This window comes from Mustela nigripes, chromosome 8 (genome assembly GCF_022355385.1).
Source record: "Mustela nigripes isolate SB6536 chromosome 8, MUSNIG.SB6536, whole genome shotgun sequence".
NCBI classification, from domain to species: Eukaryota; Metazoa; Chordata; class Mammalia; order Carnivora; family Mustelidae; genus Mustela; species Mustela nigripes.
This window is the reverse complement of record NC_081564.1, coordinates 39,149,845-39,177,192: the sequence shown is the minus strand read 5'-3', so window position 1 is coordinate 39,177,192 and position 27,348 is coordinate 39,149,845. Positions and strand designations below refer to the sequence as shown.

Below are 27,348 nucleotides of genomic sequence, written 5' to 3'. Positions count from 1 at the left end.
TATGTTTTCCTTCCTTTTGTGATTGTTATTTGTCTTCTCAGCAGATTTCGTGCACAGAAGTTAGAGTAAGAAGTTATTTTTATGAAAGGTCTTTTGTTTGCTCTGTTTTGCCTGCCTGTAAAAACAGAGAAATATGGTAGAAACTAAAGAGCAAATGAAAATTAAAAGGAGTAGAGAATAGACTGAAGGACGAAATGGTCTCATAAACCCCAACTTTCAAAGGGAAAAACTGTTGCAATGATTCCACATGCAAGGCTCTTAGGAAGTTACACTGAGGCAAGTCTTGGCAAGGTGATTCCATTGGTAAAAATGCTCAACCAACTAGGTATCTGAGTGGTACTAGAGTCAAAAGAAAAATCTTGCTTTGAAGCTATTTATTGAAAGAAATACACATTCATCAAACACTTAAGATTTGTAAGGTACTAAGTACAGAGTATTAACATGTCATTAAAACAGACTGTGTCTTAAGAACTTAAAATCTAGCTATTGTGTTATATAAATCCTTTACTTCCTCCATATGCTTTATTCTTTATTATAAGTGATAATTTTAGAAGATTCTATTGTATTTGTTTCCTTTCTAAAAAATATTTTTATGCATAATAATAGCTACCATTTGGTGAGGTCCTATTCTGTTATATACCCTTTACAGACACTCTATCTCTAATCCTCCCCCAAAAGCTATGAGGTAAAGGGGATGATATCCAATTTACAGATGAGAATAGTGAAGTTTGCGGGAGTTAAATAAATTTCTCAAGGTCAAGTGGCAGAGTCAGTTTCGAAACTCAAATCTCCAGTATGTCTCTCACTGTGTTTTCTCCCTCAAGGCTTCTTTCTGCATCTTCTCCCTTTCCCTACCTCAGGTAACTGCCTTCTGATCTCACAGCTTCTGAATTTGACATGGTTGTCCTCTCCCATGGGTCCACAGCATTGCCTCTAGCTTGCCCTTGGGTTGGCATCCACCTGGTCCTCTCAGTTGTGACTGATGCAGAAAGGCCCAGGGGGTTCAGATAAGACCCCCTAAGTTGGTATCTGCATTGGAGGCAGAAGTCTCCTTAGAAGAGGATGCTGGCATCGGTGAAAATGACTGACATGAAGGGCAGCAGAAGGTAGTAGGATGTGTCCTTAAATGCACCACTTGGGCATAAAGATTATTTTGAGGTGAACACAACTGAGGAAAAGTAGATACAAGAAAAGTTCTCTTCCTTCCCCATTTGCCAAAAACCAAGGCATAAGTTTGTAAAGGTGCCCTCCCTTCCCCTCTCTACCAGAAAGGACAGAAATGAACCACCAGAGACAACTCTAGACTCTTACCAGCCTAAAGATGGCACCAAGAATCTACATAACAAACTTTATTAATGTGCCCAGATCTTCCCTAATTTCCCCACACATTTGCCTTCTTATAACGTACCACCCCCAGAAGCTTTTGTCTTGTCATACTTCTACAATATCATTATTCTTTTATTAAGATGCTACCTAAACCCTCTTTGAGTTACTCATTCTGGAGTAGCCCCACACATGTATGATGCGGGCCATGAGAAACCTCTGTTTTTCTCCTGTTAATTAATTTGTCAGTCTGATTTGCAGGTCCCAGACACTAAAAGTAAGACAGAGAGGGGGAAAAGATTTTTTTCTTTCCTTACAGCAAGCATACCTGAATGGCACACTTTTATTAATTGATTATTTAATATCATTTTAATTGAATTTTATGTCACCATAGGAGGGAACTTGCCCAGAGGCATTCCAGTCAGATGAAAGGCTAGCATCAGAAATAAGTGCAATACTGAAAAGTGACAATCCAAAAAAAAAAAAAAAGGTAATAGTTAAGCAATCATAGGACATAAATTGTCATATTATATAATCATCAAGATTCATGTTTCTAAAGGAATGTAATAGCATGGGGGAAATGCTCAAAATACACTGAGTTTTTTAAAAAGCAGAATAAAATTTCTAAATACATAACATATTGTATGAACACAATGTGCCATTTTAAATGATTAAGAGGAACAATAGGGCTGTCTGGGTGGCTCAGTCGATTAAGTATATACCACTCCTGGTTTTGGATTAGGTCAGTTCATGATCTAAGGGTTGTGAGATAGAGCCCCATGTCAGGCTCTGTGCTGACTAGGGAACCTGCTTAAGATTCTCTCTCCCTTGGGGCGCCTGGGTGGCTCAGTGGGTTAAGCCGCTGCCTTCAGCTCAGGTCATGATCTCAGGGTCCTGGGATCGAGTCCTGCATCAGGCTCTCTGCTCAGCAGGGAGCCTGCTTCCCTATCTCTCACTCTCTCTCTCTGGCTGCCTGTCCGTCTACTTGTGATTTCTCTCTGTCAAATTAATAAATAAAAGCTTTAAAAAAAAAAAAAGATTCTCTCTCCCTTAAGATGCCCCTCCCCCCACTTAGGTGTTTTCACATGCACTCTCTCTCCCTCAAATAAATAAATAAACATTCTTTTTTAAGAAGGAACAATAGAAGGAGGAAGCAAGATGGTGAAGGAGTAGCAGACTGAAACAGGATTCGGTCCCAGAAGTTCAGCTAAATAGTCATCAAATCATTCCAAACACCTACAAATGCAACAGGAGATACAATAGAAGAAGAGCAGCAATTCTAGGAACAGAAAATTGACCACTTTCTGGAAGGCAGAGCGTAGGGAGAAATGAATCCGAAATGATGGGATGATAGACTGCGGGGGGAAGGGCCAGGTCCTGGCAAGTGGTAGAGCAGTGGAGCACAAAATCAGAACTTTTAGAAGTCTGCTCCACTGAGGGACGTTGCTCCAGAAGCTAAGTGGGGGCTGGAGCCCTCACGGGGACAGTGTGGTCTCAGGACCCACAAGGTCACAGAGAGACCAGGGGTGTCTGAGTGTGGCAAAGCTGCCAAGTATTGAAGTGGTGAAGCTGGCTACAGAGACGGAGCTGGAGCCGAGGAGTGAGCTCTCAGCTGGGGGTTACCTTAAGCCATGATCCAAGGCACATTCAGGCCACTGCTCTTTAAGCAGGGACCCCACAAATGCTAGATCCAGGGAGGCCCCCCCTCCTTCCTCCTCTGGGAGGAGCAGCAAGGGAGAGTGCAGCAGGAATCGCTGGGCTTGGAGACTCCAAACTGGGCCATGCGCCAGAGATAGAAACACTCGGTCAAAGGCCACGTGAGCTCAGAGTGTGGCTGGAGACCAGGGAGATGGGAGGGATTGACTGCTTTTCTCTGAGAGCATACTGAGGAGTGGGGCCCGGAGCTCTCAGTTCCTATGGGCCGGAGATTGGGAGGCCGCCATTTTCATTCCCATCTTCCAAACCTGTATGGAAAGCATTCATGGAACAAAAACTCTTGAGAGTGAACCCAAGTAGATTACTTAGCCTGGCCCCTAGCAAGGGCAGTGCAATTCCACCTCGGGCAAAGACATTTGAAAATCACTGCAACAGGCCCTTCTCCCAGAAGATCAGCAAAAACATCCAACCAAGCCCAAGTTCATGGATCAATGAGAACTCTGAAATCCAGAGCTAGGGAAAAGCAACTCATAGAATTCATGACATTTTCCCCATGATCCTTTAGTCCTGCAAAGTGATTTCTTAAATTTTATTGTTTTTATTCTATTTTTTAAAAAGATTTTATTTATTTATTTGACAGACAGAGATCACAAGCAGGCAGAGAGAGAGGGGGAAGCAGGCCCCCTGCTGAGCAGAGAGCCCAATGTGGGGCTTGATCCCAGGATCCTGGGATCATGACCTGAGCCAGAAGCAGAGGCTTTAACCCACTGAGCCACCCAGGTGCCCTGATTATTCTATTTTTTTTTAAACTTTTCCTCTTTTAATGTTTTTTTTTTTAAACTATTTCATCTTAACAATACATTTTTTTAAAAATCTTTAAATTTTTATTGTTAAAGTCATATTTTATCCCTACATTGTATTTAACCTTATTTTTTGTATACATATAGGTTTTTTTTTTTAAATTTAAAATTGTGGGATACAATTGCTTCTAATAGATCAAAATATACCCTAAATCTAGCATATGGCTTTGTTCTAGTCTCCAGTCTGATCATACTCTCTCTTCTGTTTATTTTTTTTTATTTTTTTCAACCAACTTATCAATTCCTTTTTGAGAACCTTTTTGAAGCCATATTCCATCCCTTCCTCATGTTTACCCTTATTTTTGTATATAAATAAGTTTTTCTTTCTTTAAAATTTTGGGAGTTATTACTTCTAAGAGTCCAGAATATACCCAAAATCAAGTGGGTGGCTCTGTTCCATTCACCAGTCTATATATATATATATATATATATATATATATATATATATATATATTCCCCCCTTTTCTTCTTCCCCCAGTTTCGGGTCTCTTCTGATTTACTCAGCGTATATTTGTCTGGGGTCTTTGCCACCCTTTTAGTATTTTATTCTCTTGTCCATATATTCATATCTGGATAAAAGGACAAGGCAGAGAAACTCACCACAAAAAAAAAGAACAAGAGGCAGTATCGAAGGCTAGGGACCTAATCAATATAGAATTAGAGTTCAGAACAAAGATTATCAAGGTGATACATGGGCTCACAAAAGACATGGAAGATATTAAAGAATCTCTTTCTGGAGAAATAAAATCCCTTTCTGGGAAAATAAGAGAACTAATCTCTAACCAAGTTGAAATTTAAAAAAGCTATTAATGAGGTGCAATAAAAAAATGGAGGCTCTTACTGCTAGGATAAATGAAGCAGAAGAGAGAATTAGTGATAAAGACAACCAAATGACAGGGAATAAAGAAGCTGAGCAAAAGAGAGACGAACAACTACTAGACCATGAGGGGAGAATTCGAGAGATAAGTGATACTATAAGACAAAACAGTATAGAATAATTAGGATTCCAGAAGAAAAAGAAAGAGAGAGGGGGGCAGAAGGTATATTGGAGCTAATTACAATAGATAATCTCCCTCATATGGCAACGGGAACAAGCATCAAAATCCAGGAGGCATAGAGAACCCCCCTCAAAATCAATAAAAATAGGTCCACACCCCATTATCTAATAGTAAAACTTACAAGTCTTAGTGACAAAGAGAAAATCCTGAAAGCAGCTTGGGACAAGAAGTCTGTAACATACAATGGTAGAAATTTAGATTGGCAGCAGACTTATCCACGGAGACCCGGCAGGCCAGAAAGAACTGGAATGATATATTCAAAGCACTAAACTAGAAAAATATGCAGCCAAGAATACTATATCAGCTAGGCTGTCATTGAAAATAGAAGGAGAGATAAAAAGCTTCCAGGACAAACAAAAATTAAAAGAATTTGCAAACACCAAACCAACCCTACAGGAAATATTGAAAGGGGTCCTCTAAGCAAAGAGAGAGCTGAAAAGTAATAGACCAGAAAGGAACAGAGACAATATACAGTAATAGTCACCTTACAGGCAATACAATGGCACTAAATTCATATCTTTTGATAGCTACCCTGAATGTAAATGGGCTAAATGCCCCAAGCAAAAGACACAAGGTATCAGAATGAATAAAAAAACAAGACCCATTGATATGCTGTCTATAAGAAACTCATTTTAGACCCAAAGACACCTCCAGATTTAAAGTGAGGGGGTGGAAAACAATATACCATGCTAATGGACATCAAAAGAAAGCTGGGGTGGCAATCCTTATATCAGATAAATTAGATTTTTATGCCAAAGACTATAATAAGAGATAAGGAAGGACACTGTATCATATTTAAAGGGTCTGTCCAACAAGAAGATCTAACAATTTTAAATATCTATGCCCCTAACATGGGAGCAGCCAACTGTATAAACAAATTAATAACAAAATCAAAGAAAAACATCAACAATAATACAATAATAGTAAGGGAATTTAACACCACCCTCACTGAAATGGACAGATCATCCAAGCAAAAGATCATCAAGGAAATAAAGGCTTTAAATGCCACACTGGACCAGATGGACATCACAGATATATTCAGAACATTCCATAGCAAACCAACAGAATACACATTCTTCTCTAGTGCACATGGAACATTCTCCAGAATAGATCACATCCTGGGTCACAAATCAGGTCTCAACCGATACTAAAAGATTGAGACCATTCCCTGCATATTGTCAGACCACAATGCTCTTAAGCTAGAACTCAGTTACAAGAAGAAAGCTGGAAAGAACTCAAATACATGGAGGCTAAAGAACATCCTACTAAAGAATGAATGGGTCAACCAGGAAATTAAAGAAGAATGGAAAAAAAAAATCATGGAAGCAAATGAAAATGAAAGCACAACTATTCAAAATCTTTGGGACACAGCAAAGGTGATCCTGAGAGGAAAGTATATAGCCATACAAGCCTTTCTCAAGAAACAAGAAAGGTCTCAAGTACACAGCCTAACCCTACACCGAAAGGAGCTGGAGAAAGAACAGCAAAGAAAGCCTAAACTCAGCAGGAGAAGATCAGAGCAGAAATCAATGAAACAGAAACCAAAAGAACAGTAGAACAAATCAACGAAACTAGGAGCTGTTTTTTTGAAAGAATTAATAAGACTGATAAACCCCTGACCAAAGAAAAGAGAAAGGACCCAGATAAATAAAATCGTGAATGAAAGAGGAGTGATGATCACAACCAACACCAAAAGAAATACGAACAATTATAAGAACATATTATGAGCAACTATACATCAGCAAATTTGACAATCTGGAAGAAATGGATGCATTCCTAGAGACATATAAACTACCAAAACTGAACCAGGAAGAAATAGAAAACCTGAACATACCCATAACCAGTAAAAAGATTGAAGCAGTCATCAATAATCTCCCGACAAACAAGAGCTCAGGGTCAGACAGCTTCCCAGGGGAATTCTACCAAACATTTAAAGGAGAATTAATACCTATTCTCCTGAAACTGTTCCAAAAAATAGAAATGGAAGGAAAACATTCAAACTCATTTTATGAGGACAGGATTACCTTGGTCCCAAAAGCAGACAAAGACACCACCCAAAAGGAGAATTACAGAACATATATCTGTGATGAACATGGATGCAAAAATTCTCACCAAAATATTAGCCAATAGGATCCAACAGTACATTAAAAGGATTATTCAGCACAACCAAGTGGGATTTATTTCTGGGCTGCAAGGTTGGTTCAACATCAGCAAATCAATCAATGTGATACAATACATTAATGAAAGAAAGAACAGGAACCATATGATAGTCTCAATACATGCTGAAAATGCATTTGTCAAAGTACAGCATCCTTTCTTGGTTAAACTCTTCAAAATGTAGGGATAGAGGGTATATACCTCAATATCATTAAAGCCATCTATGAAAATCCCACTACAAATATCATTCTCAATGAGGAAAAACTGAGAGCTTTTCTCTGAAGGTCAGGAACATGGCAGGGATGTCCATTATCACCACTGCTATTCAACATAGTACTAGAAGACCTAGCCTCAGCAATCAGAAAACAAAAAGAAATTAAAGGCAACCGAATCAGCAAAGAAAAAGCAAACTCTCACTCTTTGCAAATGATATGATACTTTATGTGGAAAATCCAAAAGACTCCACTCCAAAACTGCTAGAACTTGTAAAGGAATTCAGTAATGTGTCAGGATATAAAATCAACACACAGAAATCAGTTGCATTTCTATACACCAACAACAAGACAGAAGAAAGAGAAATTAAGGAGTTGATCCCATTTACAATTGCACCCAAACCCGTATGATATCTAGGAATAAACCTAACCAAAGAGGCAAAGAATCTGTACTCAGAAAACTAGAAAGTACTCATGAAAGAAATTGAGGAAGATACAAAGAAATGGAAAAATGTTTGATGCTCACAGATTGGAAGAACAAATATTGTGAAAATGTCTATGCTACCTAAAGCAATCTACACATTTAGTGCAATCCCTATCAAAATACCATCAATTTTTTTCGAAGAAATGGAACAAATAATCCTAAAATTTTTATGGAACCAGAAAAGACCCCAAATAGCCAGAGGAATGTTGAAAAAGAAAGCCAAAGTTGGTAGCATCACCATTCCGGACCTTAAGCTCTATTACAAAGCTGTCATCATCAAGACAGTATGATACTGGCACAAAAACAGACACATAGATTAGTGGAACAGAATAGAGAGCCCAGAAATAGAAACTCAACTCTATGGTTAACTAATCTTTGACAAAGCAGGAAAGAATTTCCAATGGAAAAAAGTCTCTTCAAAAAATGGTATTGGGAGTATTGGACAGCCACATGCAAAAGAATGAAACTGGACCATTTCCTTACATCACACACAAAAATAGACTCCAAATGTATGAAAGACATCAATGTGAGACAGGAATCCACCAAAATCTTTGAGGAGAACACAGGCAGCAACCTTGTCGACCTCAGCTGCAGCAACTTCTTCCTAGAAACGTCGCCAAAGGCAAGGGAAGCAAGGGCAAAAGTGAACTACTGGGACTTCATCAAGATCAAAAGCTTTTGCACAGCAAAGGAAATAGTCAACAAAACCAAAAGACAACTGACAGAATGGGAGAAGTTATTTGCAAATGACATATCAGATAAAGGGCTAGTATCCAAAAATCTATAAAGAACTTCTCAAACTCAACATTCAAAGAAGAAATAATCTAATCAAGAAATGGGCAGAGGACATGAACAACATTTCTGCAAAAAAGACATCCAGATGGCCAACAGACACATGAAAAAGTGCTCTACATCACTCGGCATCAGGGAAATACAAATCAAAACCACAGTGAGATACCACCTCACCCCAGTCAGAATGGCTAAATTAACAAGTCAGGAAATGACAGATGTTGGAAAGGATGCAGAGAAAGGGGAACCCTCCTACACTATTGTTGGGAATGCAAGCTGGCTCAGTCACTCTGGAAACCAGTATGGTGATTCCTCAAAAAGTTGAAAATGGAGCTACCCTATGACCCAGCAATTGCACTACTAGATATTTACCTCAAAGATACAAATATAGTGATCTGAAGGGGCATGCGCATCCAAATGTTTATAGCAGCAATGTCCACAACAAACTACGGAAAGAACCTACATGTCCATCAACAGAAGAATGGATTATAGAAGACGTGGTATATATATATATTCAATGGAATACTATGTAGCCATCAAAAGAAATTAAATCTTGTCATTTGCAATGACGTGGATGGAATTATTCTGAGTGAAATAAGTCAATCAGAGAAAGACAATTATTATATGAGCTCTCTGATATGAGGAATTTGAGAGGCAGGGCAGGGTGTCTAGAGGGTAGGGAAGGAAAAAATGAAACAAGATGGAATCGGGAGGGAGACAAACCATAAGAGACTCTTAATTGAGATTAAAACAAACTTGGGTCTGCTGGGGGATGGGAGGGCTATGGACACTGGGGAGGATATGTGCTATGGTGAATGCTGTGAAATGTTAAGATTGATGATTCACAGGGGCGCCTGGGTGGCTCAGTGGTCTGGGCTGCTGCCTTCGGCTCGGGTCATGATCTCAGGGTCCTGGGATCGAGCCCCGCATCGGGCTCTCTGCTCCGCAGGAAGCCTGCTTCCCTCTTTCTCTCTCTCTCTCTCTGCCTGCCTCTCTGACTACTTGTGATCTCTGTCTGTCAAATAAATAAATAAAATCTTTAAAAAAAAAAAAAGATTGATGATTCACAGACCTGTATCTCTGTGGCAAATAATATATGCTAATAAAAATAATTTTTAAGAAAAGAAAGGAACAATAAAGTTCAAACTATAGACAAGGGGCACCTGGGTGACCCAGTTTGTTAAGGGGCTGCCTTCAGCTCAGCTCATGATCCCGGGGTCCTGGGATTGAACCCTATGTGGGGCTTCCTGCTCAGTGGGGAGCCTGCTTCTCCCTATCCCTCTGCCGGTCTCTCTCTCTCATTCCCTGTCAAATAAATAAAATCTTTTAAAAAAAATAAAATAAATGAAACTAAATAAATAGCTAACTAAACTAAACTAAATAAAACTAAAGCCAAGAAAAGAAGGTAAGGGGTGGTGTCCTGGAAAATGCCAGTTGATGGAGTTCTGGAAACAAGAAAGGAGAGCAAGAAAGCCTGTGCTTCTCAGCATCATTGTTGCGAAAGATCGGGAGACACGTGATCCCAGAGCAAACAAACACATCACAGGTTCCTGCCTTCTGTTATAAATACTGAGTCACAGAGTTAGCTCCCTTTGTTGGCACTTTACATGGTGGATTTATGCTTCTGAAGCTCACCAGGTACTCTGGCGCAGGGAAGGTGATGCTCTCGCGAGTCCGGCTGTCTCTTTGAGAACATGCCCCTGTCTCACTAGAATACTAGGCCGGCTGTCTGGGTTACAAAGCAGCCCCTGTTTGCATAAAGTGAGACAGTTACCTCATTCACCTTGGAGCTCACCAGGGAAGCTGTGAAACTTCAGAGCAGAGAAAGCAAAATCCTCAGCCGTGGTCACCTTGCCGCAGCAAAAAGAAACCAAACAGGTTCAGCCTGAAACTGCCTACCGACCTTGCCCATTTCCTCACCCCAGAGAGCTTTGAGATCATTCAACTAAAGGACCAGCTTTTTCTATCTGTAAATGACATTTGGCCCAAAGTAAATGGTCTTGTCCTGGGATCTCTTTATACAGAGTGTAGGTTGGCTCCAAGACACAACGCCTCTACTGTTTGTCCCTGACAGGCACACCCACATACATTTTGAGGTCATGGAGGTAGATTTTTGTGGATAAGGAACGAATGAATTCCATAAACACACAAACTGGGAAACCACTGTTGTCAGATGGAAGCAGGGAAGAAAGTCCAGGAAGAAAAGCAGACCACCAGCTGGATCTGAGTAAACAATGCAAAAGGAAACACACATCACACATGCTCACATGTGTGTGGCACAGCATTTGAGAATGTTCAATGCAAACACAGTTTGTAAGACAGTTCTACCTCTTTCTCACTTCCCCGCCTTCCCCGAAAGAACCAAGTACAATACTGTGGCAAAGAGAGCCACAGTGATAGCGTGAAATCTGGTGCACAAATCAGGAGAGAGTGAATAAAAACTAAGATGTTTTATAGCAGTGCAATGGTAATTCATAAACATACAAGTATGTATACTGAAGGACCTTGCAAGGTAGAGTGAGAAGGGGAGGATGATGGGAGTTAGTTCACATCATTCACTAGCAGACACATAAAGTACAATTCTCAAACTCAAAGGTTTCAGTTAAGCATTCTGAACTTAAGTAGAAAAGTCTCCTTAAATCTGGGGTAGACCATCATTAGGCTATCCAGATATAAGAGTGGTTAATATTTCTTGTGTTAGGCCATTTTTTTTTTTTTTAATAGATGAAGAAATTGAGGCAAAGAAAGGCTAAGTATCTCCATCAAGTTCTTGCTGCTAGTGGAACATTTTGCACCCAGGGTACCTGGCTTCTATCCTAGCTAGAGCTCCTATTTTCATGCACCACACTCTCCTGCAGAGCTTACTCCTTCGCCTTCCTTTTTGAATTTAACTATTATTTTACCTTATTTTAAAATTGTTTATTGTTATTTTATTTTAATAACTCTGTCCACCAAAATCCTGGCATAATAACTTTAGATATTATAAATGACTATATTCAAATGTGTTCCTTTCCTTCCAGCTTCCAACCAACTTCTAGAAACATCCCAGAATCCACAAAAACTACTTTCTCTGGGGCATCTGTTCATCACAAGACTCTCTTACAATGGACTAAGATTTAGTAATCATAACAGTAGGCATTTGCATACAATTTTATAAGTACTTACTTTCTTATATTCTCACTTCCTGCAAAGTTCTAAAGCCATGTCGCGGCTTGTACTATTTTCCCCATTCTGATGGTGGGATTATGAAAGTTCTGGGAGCTCAGGTGACTTATCCAAGGACACAGAGCTAACAGGTGACAGAACCAGGAGGAGAATCTATTTTGAGTGAGTGGTCCCCATGAGACAGATGGTCGGGAGGCCAGGGAAAGTCCCCGTTCTTTGAGACCTCTCCCATCACTAACATGGTAATACGTAACCCAGAACATATCTTCACAAGGTAGTGTTGACACATTTCAGTAGCAGGAAGAATTTTAAAGCGCTGATGTAACCCTGGAGCAGTGTCTGCATTCTGCATAAAAGTTTGAAAGAGACCTTTATTTTATTCCAGGAGGGACCTTCCCAGTGCCCTTTCTGTCCATTGTTCTCAGGGAAGGCTGGCCGCTGAGTAATCGGGGTGCCTGTGTTTCAGACTAGGATGGGACAGTAGGTGCTGTTTGATAATGTAATGCCATTATTAATGTGCCTCTCAAGAATGTAGAAGGGTCTTCATTTGGAGCACAGTTTTTTGTTTTTGTTTTTGTTTAATTATTAGGGAATTTCTGTTTCCTTTACCTAAATGTGGTATGAGATGAGGCAGTTTAAAAGGAGCAAGTGGGCCCAGACAACACAGAGGAGGGCCAGGGGGTGGGGGAGGTGGGGGAAATAGAGGACAGATGGTCCCAGAAGACCCCAACTGAAGGGTGTGGTCAATGGATGCCACTGACAGTAATAACAGGTAACCCAGCCTTAAATTTCCCCTTTCTGCAAAAATAGTTACCTTATGTTAGTTTCAAAACTTAAAATATGTTAAACATGGCAGCCTTGCCTTATATCCTTTGGGAAAAATGAGAAAGGGCTCTGCACACGGTGTAAGAGGGGCAGAGATTAGAGAGAGGAACAGGGTGTGGAGAAATGTCTGTGAAAGAGCAGACAGGAATGACAAAGAAGCCCAGAGGGTGGTGGGAGGGAGGGGTAAAGTGAGGAACAGAATAGGAGTATGGAAAGGAGAAGCACTTCTCCTCTATCCCAAGGATACTCTGAAATAGTTGCAGAGGAAATGGACTTGCAAACAAGCAGGGTGGGTTCTTCATGCTGTATGTGTAGGTTTTGTATAAATAGACATATTCTTAGTCACACACACTCCTAAACTAAAAAGCTGGAGGGTCTAGGGAGGAGTTGGGTTACTTTTGTTAAAGGAATGAACTTCCCCACGTCTGGAATCTTAGAAGAACAATACGGATAACCAGAAAATGGCATTGCCTCCCACTAAACCTGTTTCTCTGGAAGATGGGGGTTGATGATCGATTGTAAGTTAAGGGAAATGAAACCACAGAAGTAACAGAACTGCAGCATGAGCAAAATGATTTATGCAAGGCACATGTAAATGTGTGACCTTTTGCAAACAGGACTTCATCCCTCTTGATAATTTTAGACACCTGAAAGGGGCCCTATGCTATAGTCTGGATAGATCGATCGATCAATCGATCGATCACTGTTCCAGCCAGGGGAATTCAAAGACTGTACACATTCCCTTTTATAAAGAACACAGTAAGGTATCTTAATCACCAAAAACAACTTCATTTTTTTTACATTTATGAAATACTCCTATTTATATGTTTGGTCCAATCTACTCTCTATTCAAATAAATAAAACATTAGTACACAGCAGGTACATCTAGTCTTAATGGGCAGCTAGATGTTTCTGGAAGAACCAACAGCAATGAAACAAGAGCACCATAAATATTTAAGTGATAATAATTAGACTTAGCATTGAAATGAGCTCCAAATTTATCTTAGTCATGTTTCAGAGTCTACAAAAAGGGCAGTCGACTCTCTGAGGATAATCTTTACATTCTAAAAGACCTAACTGTCATCACAATACATTGGTTAATACCCTGAAATCACTTTAGTGAGATTTTTTTTGAGGAATTAGTTGTTCAATTACTGCTAATGTGATATAACTCCAGTGTATATTTTAAGATTTCATTTCTTTATTTGAGAGAGAGAGTAAGAGAGCATGAGAGGGAAGAAGATCAGAGGAAGAAGCAGACTCCCCATGGAGCTGGGAGCCCAATGTGGGAATTGATCCTGGGACTCCAAGGTCACGACCTAAGCTGAAGGCAGTCGCTTAACCAACTGAGCCACCCAGGTGCCCTCCAGCGTATATTTGAATGTATGAAAAAATTTAACACAAAGAAAAATGATCCATTGAAATATTTCAACAGTATGATTCTAATATAGATTTAAGATTTAAAAACCAAGTTTCCTTCAATGATAATTTTACCGTACTTATGGTATTATGTGAGCAAATTTTGTGTTAGAACTTTTATTTAATGTAGGGGAGCAATCGTGCCACCTCAAAGTGTGTCTCTGGTATATGGATTATTTTAGACTGATTATTTAAAAAACAAAATAAAATAACAAAAATAAAAAAACAAAGGCCCCTTGATCTTCTGCCTAACTGCCTGAAACAGTTTAGTTAGTGGACCTGTTCCTGGAAAGGAGCTATCGCCATAGATAATTACAGTATGATATAAACTAGGTGTGGTAGACAGGGAGGAGCTTAGCAAAGTCTGTTAAAATTCTGTTCTCTGTTCCATTTGTTTTTGTGTGACCCATCCACATTTGTTTCCTGAGCATCTACTCCATCTACTCTTTTTTTTTTTTTTTTTTAAAGATTTATTTATTTGAGAGCGAGAGAGAGAGTGGTGGGGGTGAGCAGAGGAAGAGAATACTTAAGCAGATTCCTTGCTGAATGAGAAGCCCAACATGGGGTTCAAGTTCATGACCCTGAGATCATGACCTGAGCTGAAACCAAGAATCATACACTCAATTGACTGAGTCACCCAGGCACCCCATTTAGTCTTTTTTTTTTCTAATCTTCTTGTGAATTGTCTTCCTTCCCTTTCAGGTACCAGGTGCCTACCTTCTTCTCATTAGCTCTGAAAGGAATATAAGCCTCACTTATCTAACTGCTTGTGGACCTCATATTCTTATAGAGTCCCAAGTATATAAGTAATTAAATTCAACTTGCTTCTGTTAATCTGTCTCATATCAACTTAATTTTTAGCCCAGCCAAAAGAATTTTGAAGGGTTGTAGAAAACTTCTCTTCCTCAACAATACTAATACTTTTATTCATCAGGACATGGTTGAAATAGAGTTCTGATAGAGAAGGAAACCTAAATTAGATGGTGTTACAGGTTAAAACCGTGTCTAAAAAGACATGTTGAAATCTTAACTCCCTAGGCCTCAAAATGTGACTTTTTTTTTTTTTTTTTAAAGAATGTGATTTTCTGGGACACCTGGGTGGCTCAGTTGGTTACGCTGCTGCCTTTGGCTCAGGTCATGATCCCAGGACCCTGGGATCAAGACCTACATCGGGCTCCTTGCTCGGCAGGGAGCCTGCTTCTCTCTCTGCCTCTTCCTGCCACTCTGCCTGCTTGTGCGTGCTCTCTCTCTCTGACAAATAAACAAATATAATCTTAAAAAAAAAAAAAAAGAATGTGATCTTCTTTGGAAATAGGGTCATTAAAAATACAATTAGCTGAGATGAGGTCATACTTGACCTAGGGTGGGAGGCTGGGTGCTAATCCATTATGACTGATATCCTTATAAGACGATGACCATGTGATGGGGCACTTGGGTGGCTCAGTCTGTTGGGCATCTGCCTTCAGCTCGGGTCATGATTTCAGGGTCCTGGTATTGAGCTACACATTGGGCTTTCTGCTCATCGGAAGCCTGCTTTTCCCTCTTCCTGCCACTTGCCCTGCTTGTACTCTCTCTCTCTCTCTGCCAAAAAAAAAAAAAAAAAAATCTTTTTTTTTTTTTAAGATTTTATTTATTTATTTGACAGGCAGAGATCACAAGTACGTGGAGAGGCAGGCAGAGAGAGAGGAGGAAGCAGGCTCTCTGAGAGAGCCCGATGTGGGGCTCGATCCCAGGACCCTGGGATCATGACCTGAGCTGAAGGCAGAGGCTTTAACCCACTGAGCCACCCAGGTGCCCCTAAAAATAAAATCTTAAAAAAAAAAAAAAAAAGACGACGACAAAGATGACTATGTGAGAGAAACACACACAGAGAGAATGCCATGTGACCACAGAGGAAAAGACGAGTGAGGCAGCTGTAAGCCCAGTTATACCACAGATCACTTATGACTACAGAAGCTAAAAGAAAGGCATGGAACAGAGATCATGACCCTGCCAACACCTTGTATTTACGGCTTCTAAACTCCAAAGCTGCGACAATGAACTTCTGTTGCTTAAAGTCTCCCAGCTGTGGCACTTTGTTACAGAGGCACAAGGAAATAAATACAGATAGGAAAGGATGCACCCACCTATCTTGTGGAATGATGAAGAGGTGCAAAATGCAGAAGCTTTGGGGCTCAGTAAAAGTGGAACTGAACCCCAACCCAGCCAATTCCTTCCTGTCAGTAACTTCACTCAAGGTAATTACTTCAGTCTGTTTCCTTAGCAATATGATAGAAATAAGATCCTTACAAGATTAAGGGCATTAATTATCACATATATGAAAGTTACAAGGCGCAGAGTAGGCTCTCAAGAAAGGCTAATTTGCATTCATTACATCTGAGCATATTTAAATGGTCCATTAACCTTCAGCCATTTTGATGTTATTGTTTACATGCTCTTTCCATTGTACCTGTTGACATGGAATTTTTATGTTTACTTCATATGGTTATGGAAATTAAGAACTCTTTTCTTTCTTTTCAATTTAATTATTGAAAAAAATTACTGAATTTCAACTGAATTATTGAAAAATTATTAGGAAAACAACCCCCAAACTTCTTTTGGAAGCGTAAATTTCTTTTTTTTTTTTTTTTTTTTTTAAAGATTTTTTAATTTATTTATTTGACAGATCACAAGTAGGCAGAGAGGCAGGCAGAGAGTGAGAGAGGAGGAAGCAGGCTCTCCGCGGAGCAGAGAGCCCGATGTGGGGCTCGATCCCAAGACCCTGGGATCATGACCTGAGCCGAAGGCAGAGGCTTTAACCCACTGAGCCACCCAGGTGCCCCTGGAAGCGTAAATTTCTATTGGCCTGGATGCTTAGTCAGATTTTTGGCGTTAATGATAAAAAAAAAAAAAAAGAATTTTTCATAACTAATGGAAAACAGACAGTAGAAACTCTAGTTCCTGATTGTAGTTTGAAGAACATTCAGGAAAGCGAGAGGGTGAAAATTCCCAAGCAAATACAGTTTGTTCACTTAACTTTATCTTGAATGTTTTCAAGATAAAACAAAAAATTGTTTTTTCAGAAATAGTAAGATGTTCTTTCACAGAGTACTGAAATGTAAAGTATCCAATCTAATGACTCAGTTTCAAAGTCTGAATTATTTAATAGTCTTATTAAAAGGGGATAAAACTTCTGGTTCAAGATGGAGGAATGACATATTTATGTGATCTTCTTCCTAAGACCTCATTAAAATGACAATAAAGAAATAAAGAGGTATAATTGAGGAGCAATCAAGAGATGAGAAAAGCGCCATCAGTGATCTAAATCTTTCAATAAATTCCCAAAAGACAAAGAAGAAAGTGGTAAAGAGAGAAAAAAACATAGTGGAGGCAATTCCAGTCTGAAGGCTGCATGGAGAGGCCATACCTGAGAAGGAAGCCAATCTGCCTACAGATCCCAACACGCAAGGACTCTGAAAATTCACTTCCCACATATCTTTTCCTAGGAAATTACTTGGCGGTATGCCTCAGCAAGACAAAGGAATAAACCAAGGAAAAGCACCGGCATGCAAGAAATGGTGGTTTCCAACGAGGAAAGTAGTTCAGGGAAGTCTCAGGGTGACAGCTATGCAGCAGACCTAGCCAGCAAGTAAGAGGCTAGAAGAAAAAAGGGAAGGTGTTTACTCTCTCATACTAACTTTGAGATTTTAGGCCCATATAAAAAGGCCTACAGTGCAAAACTAGAAAGAAAGAAAAACAATTAGAAAGCCACTTTATTCATTTGGATGATTTGGCTGCAAACTACAGGAAAAAAACCAATGTGGCTTAAAGAATAGGGAACTTATTATCTGACATATCAAGGGCACTACAGGTAGGGAAGCTTCAGGGTTACTGTTTAACTCAGTGGTTCTGGGTCTTCATTGAGCACATAAGTTCTTTCCATTTTCTCCCTGCCAGCTTTACTTTGTAAGCTTTGTCTACAGGCTAGCTCTTCTTATAGTATTAAGAAACCAGCTGCTCTGCTTTTTTTTAAAGACTTTATTTTTAAGTAATCTCTATATCTAACATGGGGCTGCAACCTAGTCCCAAGATCAAGAGTCACATGCTCTTCTGACCAAGCCAGCCAGGCGCCTTTCCGCTATTCTTTTGTTCTTTTTTAAGGTTCATATCCAACATGATAGAACCCCAAAGAAGATACTATGTCTCTCCTGGAGAAAAGGATACTTTCTCAGAAACCCTCAGCAGACATCTTTTCCTGTCTCACTGGCTAAAGGTGTGTCATGTGTTCCTCTAAAGAATTGCTGGAAAGGAGAATGGAACCAGAATGCCCAGGTTGCTAATTGCCACTTGATATCCATTCTCTTCTTCCTCCTTTTCGATAACAGAACTACCTTGAATTTTATCTGGACACATAATCACCAACCTAGGAACTACATTTCCCAGCTTCCCTTGTTCCTAGTGTAACCCTGTGACTAAATTCTGGCCACTAGGATATGATTGGAGATGTGGGCAATTTCTGGATTATTCCTTTAAAAGAAGTAGTATGGCCAAGACTGATTTTGTATAGAGGTGGTTCCAGATGTATAGCCTGGGAAGCCAAGGGGTCACAGGCACTGCCTTTGTGCTTCCCCCTGCATTCTGTGATCAAAAACTAATAAATTATTTTTAAAGAAAAATAAATAATTAATAAATAAATAAAAGAAGTAGTATGGGGTCACCTAGCTGGCTCAGTCAGTGGAGCATGAAACTGTTGATCTCAGGGTTGTGAGTTTGAGTCCCACATTGGGTGTGGAGATTACTTAAAAATAAAATAATCTTAGGGTGCCTGGATGGCTCAGTCAGTTAAGTCTGCCTTCACCTCAGGGCATGAACCCAGGGTTCTGGGATTGAGCCGAGTCTGCTTCTCCCTCTGCCCCTCCCCCACACTCATGTTCCCATTCACTCTCTCTTGCAAAAATAAATAAATAAAATATTTACAAAATAAAATCTTTAAAAAAAAAGTTATATGCTCTCCACTGCCTCACATTTTCCCTTTTGCTAGTATGAAGGTTTGGTAGTAGTGAGTCAGCTTTAAAAATAAGATGAGGGCAATTTCTAAGGAGATAACAAAGCAAGAGATAGAAGGAAACTTGGGATACAAGGTATTTTCACCAAGCTAATCCTCTTACACTTCTAGTTTTGAATTTTATGTGATAGAGAAGTAAATTCTGTCCATTTATTCTGATCACTATTAAAGCAGCCAGAGCAATACCCCAGTTACTGCAATGGCCATACTTCACATAGACCCCAAACTAGCAAAATGAGCATTAACCTAGAAGCTTGCTGGAAATGCAAACTCTTCGACCTCACCCCAGATCTATAGAGTCAGAATATCTGTGAATGTAGCTCAGCAGTCTGTTTTAATAAGCCTCCTAGGTCATTCTGATGCAGACCCAAATTTGAGGAAATCTGAATAGCCCATCTGGAATCCTTTGTCTGGCCCAGAAAATTTTGGCTAAGTGGTTGAGGGTAATACCTGAAAAACTCAGGGTCTTGTTAGATTTTGTTAAATGAGGTTAGGGTAGATGCTAGGTAGGCAACCAACAGCATGTGCCATTATTATAATAAACATAGTTAATTAACTTTCAATTCTTTTTCTTTTTTTAAAAGATTTTATTAATTTATTTATTTTTATTAAATTTTATTAATTTATTTATTTAACAGAGAGAGAGAGAGAGGGAACACAAGCAGGGGTAGTGGGAGAGGGAGCAGCCTTCCCACTGAGCAGGGAGTCCAATGAGGATCCCAGGACCCTGGGATCATCCATTGCCTGAGCCAAAGGCAGACACTTAATGACAGCCACCCAGGTGCCCCTGATTTTCAATTCTTAGAATTAATCTAAAGATTTAGTTATATAGTTGATTCTTGAACAATATAAGGCGTAGGGATGCAAATCCCTACATAGTCAAAAATCCCTGAATAAATTTTGATTCCCCCAGAACTTAACTACTAACAGCCTATTGTTACCTGGAAACTTCACCAATAATATAAACAGTGGATTATATATTATATACTATATTCTTACAATCAAGCTATAGAAAAGAAAATGTTGTTAATAAAATAATAAGGAAAGAAAACACATTTGTAGTACTGTATTGTATTTATTTTTTTAAAAATCCACATATAAGTGGACCTGGACTGTTCAAATCTGTATTGCTCAAGGGTCAACTTCAGTTTCATAGCAGAATGTAAAGGTCATGGCCATTGACAACAGAAGGATGACAGACTGAGTGATAGAAATCAAGAGGAGAGGTGAGGGGTGCCTGGGTGGCTCAGTGGGTTGAAGCCTCGGGTTGTGAGCCTGGGGTCCTTGGATTGGGCACCCCATCGGGCTCTTTGCTCAGCAGGGAGCCTGCTTCCTCCTCTCTCTCTCTGCCTGCCTCTCTGCCTGCTTGTGATCTCTTGTCTGTGAAGTAAATAAATAAAATACTAAAAAGAAAATCCTTCTTCCAGATGTCAGGCTAAAAAATCCTCTAAAAAAAAAAAAAAAAGAGAGGTAAAAGAAAATAGGAGGGAAAAGAGATAAAGTCAATAGTTGACAGAACAAGAAATGAAGGTGTTTATTTAAAATTGTAACTATAACCAAGAGAAGAGCTCAAAATAACATAAATTGGAAGCAGCCCAAGTTTCCATGAACTGAGGAATGGATAAAGAAGTGGTATATGTGTACAATGGAATATTAGTCAGTCGTTTAAAAAAAAAAAAGGAATAAAATGGGGCACCTGGTGGCTCAGTCAGGTTAAGTGTACAACTCATTATTTTGGCTCAGGACATGACCTCAGGGCTTTGAGACTGAGCCCTGTGTTAGGCTCCATGCTCCATGCAGAATCTGCTTCAGATTTTCTCTCTCCCTCTGCCCCTCCCCCCATTCGCTCTTGCTCTTTCTCTCTAAAATAAATGAATAAAATCTTTGAAAAGCAACAAAATCTTGCCATTTGTAACAACACGGATGGAGCGTGTCTTATACTAAGCGAAATAAGTCAGTCAGAGAAAGACAGATGCCATATGATTTTACTCATATGTGGAATTTAAGAAACAAAACAAATGGACACTTGGGAGGCTCAGTTGGTCAAGCACCTGCCTTGGGCTCAAGATTGACCACACTGCGGATTCTGCTCAGTGGGGAGTCTGATTCTCCCTCCCTCTCCCCTGCTCCCTCCTTTTCTCTCTCACTCTCTCTCTCTGATATATACATAAAATCTTAAAAAAAGAAAGAAAGAAAACAAATAAGCAAAGAGAAAGAGAGAGATGAACTCAGAAACAGGCTCTTAATTACAGAGAACAAACTGATGGTTACCAGAGGAGTGGGCAATAGGGAGAGGGTAAAGCAGGTGATGGAGACTAAGGAATGACTTGTCATGATGAGCAACAGGTGATGTACAGAATTGCTGAATCACTAGATTCTACACCTGAAACTAATATAACCCTGTATGTTAACTAACTGGAACTAAAATAAAAACTTAAAAAAAAAAAAAAGAACACAAATCTATTGGGAAAGAGGCTGGGGAAGAGGTAGAGCAAAGCTAAATTTTCATCTTTCATAGTACGGACTCAACAGTTAATTTCAGAAAATACTACATCAAGAAATAGCAATGCTAGCATATTATTTAAAGACATGAGGCAATCACCATAAGAATAAAAACAGAAGTGACTAGAAGAGTTAAAAATAATTTTCCCTCTTGAGAGTGGGGACTGCTTTTCGTTATTAACCCTTCTCTACAATTCTTCTTCTTCTTCTTTTTTTTTTCCAACTTACAGAATGTGTTCCAATGATGAAAACCTTAAAAAGTATGTTTGCAGAGGTTATACACAAGGTGGGACAGAGTCCTCCTACAAAGAGTTCCTTTACAAAACTCTTTTGTTCAGGCGTGGGGTCACCAGAATGTGTGAAGAGCCCCAAGTCTCTCCTTTCTTGTGAGGGAGCTTTAAAAATGGCTGGATTAGGACAGAGTTTCTGATAAAAGGCCCTCTCCTCATTGGCATCATCCTTTGGACTGCTGTACAGAGTTCACATGCGGCCAGACTGAAGGAGAACCAGCTCAGAGTGGTCTGCTGGCGGTCTTGCCACTGCCACCTTCTGCAGAATTTCCTCTCCTGACCACCACCGCTTTCTCATTCAGATGTGGGGCACACAGCCTTAATGGGTAACGGATGTTTGCTATAGGAGACTCCTCCTCATGTATCTCAGTTCTGAATGGGCAGTTGAATGTTTGCATCATGGAAAGTCACAATATCTCAGCAATCAATTGCCCCAAAGCACTTGAGCAGACAGTAATGATGGTATATTGTAAGAGGAGCAATTAAACCACGTCTATATCTTTAAATTCAGTTGGCATGTTTCTTCTCACCATACTGTCATTTTTGTGATTTACTCTGTGCCCAAAATTACTTGTCTCACAAGCTGATGTCAGGCTCTCTGTTCTTAACACCACGTAATTATAGCTGGAAATGGGGGAGGTTGAAGTGGTTTGGGAGTAGCGTGGCACAGGGCAATGGTTTTCAAGTGGAGTCCTGGGGTGCTGCAGAGACACCTCCATGGAGGTGCTCCAGGGACTGGGAAGGAGTGGCCAGGATTCCACCTTATTCCCACTTGAATCAGGGTAGTTGATCCTATTCTGTCTCGTGTATTGGGAGGAAGAAGGTTCCAGAAATAACACCCTGGAAATCACTGGTGCTATGAAATAAACACTGGACTAAAGATCAGAAGGCCTGGGTTTGCACATTATTTCTCTTACCTGCTTGATGGCTCTACAGCCATAAGCAATCCTAGGACATTTTGTTTGTTTGTTTCCACAGTTTGGCTTTATCTGACAGTACAGAAATCATCTGGAGACATTTCAGACAGACATCATTGAAGTGAAGGTTCTGTCAGACCAATACAGCATCACAGGTTGGTCTGTGGAAGCCACACCTGGGATACAAAAGAAGTTTCTATGTTTAGGTGCTTTAGGACAGGTTTCTTTCCCTTTTGCTCCAATCGGTTTTAGAAGATTAAAACACCACACACAGGCTTCCTCCAAAAGGATTCTTAGTTGGGTTAGAATCTTAGACCCATGTAACACCAACGTGGGGTTGTTTTCCATGGGCACTGTTATAATATCTGATAGGATCCATAAAATGTAAAGATGTGGGGGCAAACGTGGGACCCAAGTTATGGATTATTCAACGCCAAGGGACATTTTCTAAACTTGAAAAATGGAGATAGTAGTACATCTCCCCCCGTGTCACAAGATTAACTTTTTGCATCAGATAGAAAAGGTAAATTCTAGACTATTATAAAAACACAAAGGTTTATTGTCTAGAATAGAGAAGAATACAGTCTCAAAAGAGTTCATTTAATTTGCTTAAATATTGACTGAGGACGACACAGACATATTTTTATAGATTAGCCGGGAAAGCTATGGTCAGTTATCCTGATGCAGTAGCTTTATTTATTTATTTATTTTTTCCTTTTGAGCACTCCCTTTCCCCCTCAATTTTTTTTAAAGTAGTGTCCATCCCCAGGTGGAGCTTGAAATCACAACCCTGAGATCAAGACCCAAGCTGAGGTAAAAAATCAGATGCTCAACCAACTGAGCCACCCAGATGTCCCTCCCCAAAACACAATTTGTATTAAATTGCATACGCAGAAGAAATCTGTCAGTAGCCACAATGGTAACTGCTATTTTGCTGTAATTCATTTCTTTAGAGATAGTGATAATCATTCTGAAATCCATGGCTCCCAAAGGCCCACTTGATTTTAATGCAACCTTTCAGTTCCTATAACATGGAGGATATAGAATGCAGCAAGGTTGTAAAATTATACAATTCAAATGTGCCAAAACAATTTCAAGTTTGTTCCCTTTGATTGCTCATTTGCAAGCAGATATCCCTCCTCTACTCCACCCTCTTCATTTCTCAGGTATCAAGAGGAAAGCTTGATTTCTTCACATTATTTCTATTTTTTCCCATTTATGCAGGTTTGTTTCAGTGTAAGCAACTGGTCCAAAGTTCAGCTTCCCGTTAGGGCTGATAAAAAATTATTTGGTTGAGTAAATGCCTTTAGATAAAATACTCCAACTCGTAAATGTTGTCTCATCCACCCTTTCTTCTTTACTCTGGGAAGATGGGCAGGATTTATGTATCTTCTTGATGTCTTTCAGATAAAAGGTGCTTAGATGGTGCACTGTCTGGCAGCTGCTGGCCTTAGAGGCAAGGTCCCATGTGTGTTTGTTATAAGTTTGCTGCTAGAGTAGTTTAGGGCTTGGTCAAGTGTCCAGCGGGCTCTCTCTCCTATAGTCACCTCCTCTGAGCTATACCTCACCCTCGAACTGTGCCCTTGCCCAGTGGGTACACCCAAGCCTCTGCTGCCGGGTCCTCCCACTTTTGCCCCTTTGGGACCCACAAGGCTCCCAGTCCTCAAATCAACCCCTTCTGCATCTTCCCCAATCCATCAAACTCACCTGCAAGAGGGTGTGGTACCACTTCTTGAGAATCAACAGAGGTTTAGGAAAACATACTTCATTCTCTGTCCCAACCATACTGTGTGACCTTGTCTTGGACCCCAAAAAGAACATCGGAACCCACCTAACCTGGCACTCTCATACCTCCAGCTCCACTCTGGTCTGCAATGACCGTAAGAAGAAGGGCAGACTTTGCCCCTCCCCTTCCTGTCTGACAGAACATTCCCCTTCACCATATCCTCTTTCTTCCGGAGGTGACTCCTGCCCTTGCCCCCGGAGTGGAAAGGGTTCAGGAAACAGAAACCAGCTTATCGTGAGGAAACACAAGCCAGGAATCATTAAAAAACATTCTATCTGTTACAAGGGGGAAAGAAGTCTCTAGGACAACAAGGATTTGCCTCAGCTGGGAAAGACCAGGACTTGGTGGAAAAGAACGTCCTTCACCAAGGGAGCAAGGTGCTCAGGTTGTTGCATGGGGCTCACCTTGCTCTTACCAGCAGAGGTAGGAGGTAGGAGGAACCCGGGTCAGGAAGGACCCAGGTATGCGAGGTCTGCGTCCCTGTTACCTGGCACGGGATCTGGCTCATTAGATTCACAGGGAATGTTATAGTCAATGGAGTGGACTAACTCTGGACTTTGCCACTGACTCACTCTTTGGCTTTGTCAAGTTCTCTTGGGTAAGTAATCTGTTTTTCCCTCTACAGAGCTGATAGGGGCATCCGGGTGGCTCAGTCCATTAAGCCTCTGCCTTCGGTTCAACTCATGATCCCAGGGTCCTGGGATCCAACCCAGTGTGGGGCTCCCTGCTGGGAGTCGGCTTCTTCTTCTCCCTCTGCCACTCCTCCTGTTTGTGCTCTCTCTCTCTCAAATAAATAAATAAAATCTTTAAAAAAAAAAAAAAAAGTAAAGCTGATAATAAATAAAACCTCCCTCACAAGGTTTTTTCCGAGTGTGAAAAAAGAGATGGTATTATATGTCACTTGGTGAACTCAGAAATGTAGGAATAAAAAAAAAATCCCTAATTCTTCAATATCCCCAGATAGCAATAAGGTAATAAGGTAAGTAATAAGGACTAAAAAGAAAAAAAAAAAAAAGGACTAAAAAGAAACACTTATTTTCTTATTGGCATTCTTTAACAGAGTAGACAGAGTAAGAGATTTTTTTTTTTTTCATGGAATCAGTATAACTATTTTCATGTTGAAAGAGAAAAATCTGGGGGTGCCTTGCTAGATCAGTCCATAGACAAGAGACTCTTGATCTCAGGATTTTAAGTTCCAGCCCCACTTTGGGTATCAAGATCACTTAAAAACAAAATCTTTAAAAAAAGAGAGAGAGAGAGAGAAAGAAAAATGTGGCAGGTGAACATTTTTATTCTTCAAGACCTGGCTCTTAATGCAATCAAGTCTGCTAACTACTGCCCAAAGCTCATCTTGTTTGTCACTCATTCTAACAATGAGGTAAGTTTAGAATCATTAGGTAAAATTCTGTCCCAAAATTTGAACTGAGATTTAACTGGAATTTTGTTAAACCTGATTGTTAGAATACGGAGTTTTCTTGTTCAGGAAGATGGTAGCTTCATTCATTTACTCAAATTATTATTTTTCTCTGAGTACATTTTGGAGTTTTCCTCATAGAATCTAGTGTATTTTCTGTAAAGAATTTTATAAGTTTTTTTCCTACTATAAGAGAGACATCTCTCCATCATATTTTAGCTGTTTACAGATGATATACAGAAAGTTACTGACCTAAAAATCTGTCCTATAGTTGCCATAATAAAAATAGCAATAAAAAATGATAAAATTATACTAGTTTTGAACAGTTGCCAAATAGGTTTTCTAAACACACAGTCATATCACTTAAACAAAATGAGAATTTTATCTACTCCCTTCCAAAAGTTCTGTCTCCTATTTTTGTTTCATGCTGCACTGAACTGGTCATATTATAAAAGGGTTTTTTGTTTTTGTTTTTAAGACTATCTATTTATTTGACAGACAGAAATCACAAGTAGGCAGAGAGGCAGGCAGAGAGAGGAAGGGAAGCAGGCTCCCCACTAAGCAGAGAGCCCGATGCCAGGCTCAATCCCAGGACCGTGGGATCATGGCCTGAGCTGAAGGCAGAGGCTTTAACCCACTGAGCCACCCAGGCGCCCCGGAACTGGTTATATAATAGTAAGATGTTAAATAATTATATCTCTTAAATGTTCCTGCAGCCTCATACCCTGAGTGGACATGGGTACAGATGCTATAGTCAGCTGCAGTAACGGAAACAAGAATCCCTGACACTTACACGGTGCACCAAGACAGTCTGAGTCTAAACTTGATGCTCTCAACCATACTAATTCAGGAACTATTCTCACCTGGTCTAGCATGTTCCATGCCACTCTAGCATGATCCTCGTGCTTCAGACTTTTTCCTCTACCATCTCCCACCAGTTTCCTGGCTTTGTAGCCAAGCTTTATCTCCAACTCAAGCCCCAGTTGGACTGGTGATCCTGTTTACCCTGGGATCTTATTTGGCACTTCCTTGCGACACTGCTTCCAATAATGGTCTCTTGGCTCTACCAATGAAATTAAATAAAGAGGTGGCCTTTCTCTGTGTCTTCTTTAGGCCTCAAGACCCCATCTTATTTAACGCCCCAGTTTCCTTTTACCAACATAACACCATCGAAGTCTCTCCCAACTTCCCTTTAAAATATCTCTGAAAACAACAGCAAAAAAGAGGAATTAGCGAGATTGTTTTGTTAATTAAAAACTCACCATACCTAATGTCAGAAAGACTAAAGAGAAGTGATACTCTTCTACTCAAAACTTGCATATTCCTTCAAAAGGGCAACTTGACAGTGCCTGCAAAAAAAAAAAATCAATAATAGAATTTTACATATTCCTTGACCAAGAAATCTCACATGTTGGAATTTATCCTGTCATCATGGATGAACACAAAT

The 27,348-nt window shown here is 40.0% G+C and overlaps 1 long non-coding RNA gene across 1 annotated transcript; it reads right to left on the bottom strand.

Annotated features, from left to right (window-relative positions):
• Positions 1-27,231, bottom strand: LOC132023502 (uncharacterized). The gene is made up of 3 exons (XR_009405973.1): positions 27,169-27,231; positions 22,702-22,877; positions 1-115 (listed from the first exon to the last, which is right to left on the bottom strand). It is a non-coding gene; the product is annotated as an uncharacterized LOC132023502 (long non-coding RNA).
• Between the last annotated feature and the right edge of the window lie 117 nt (positions 27,232-27,348).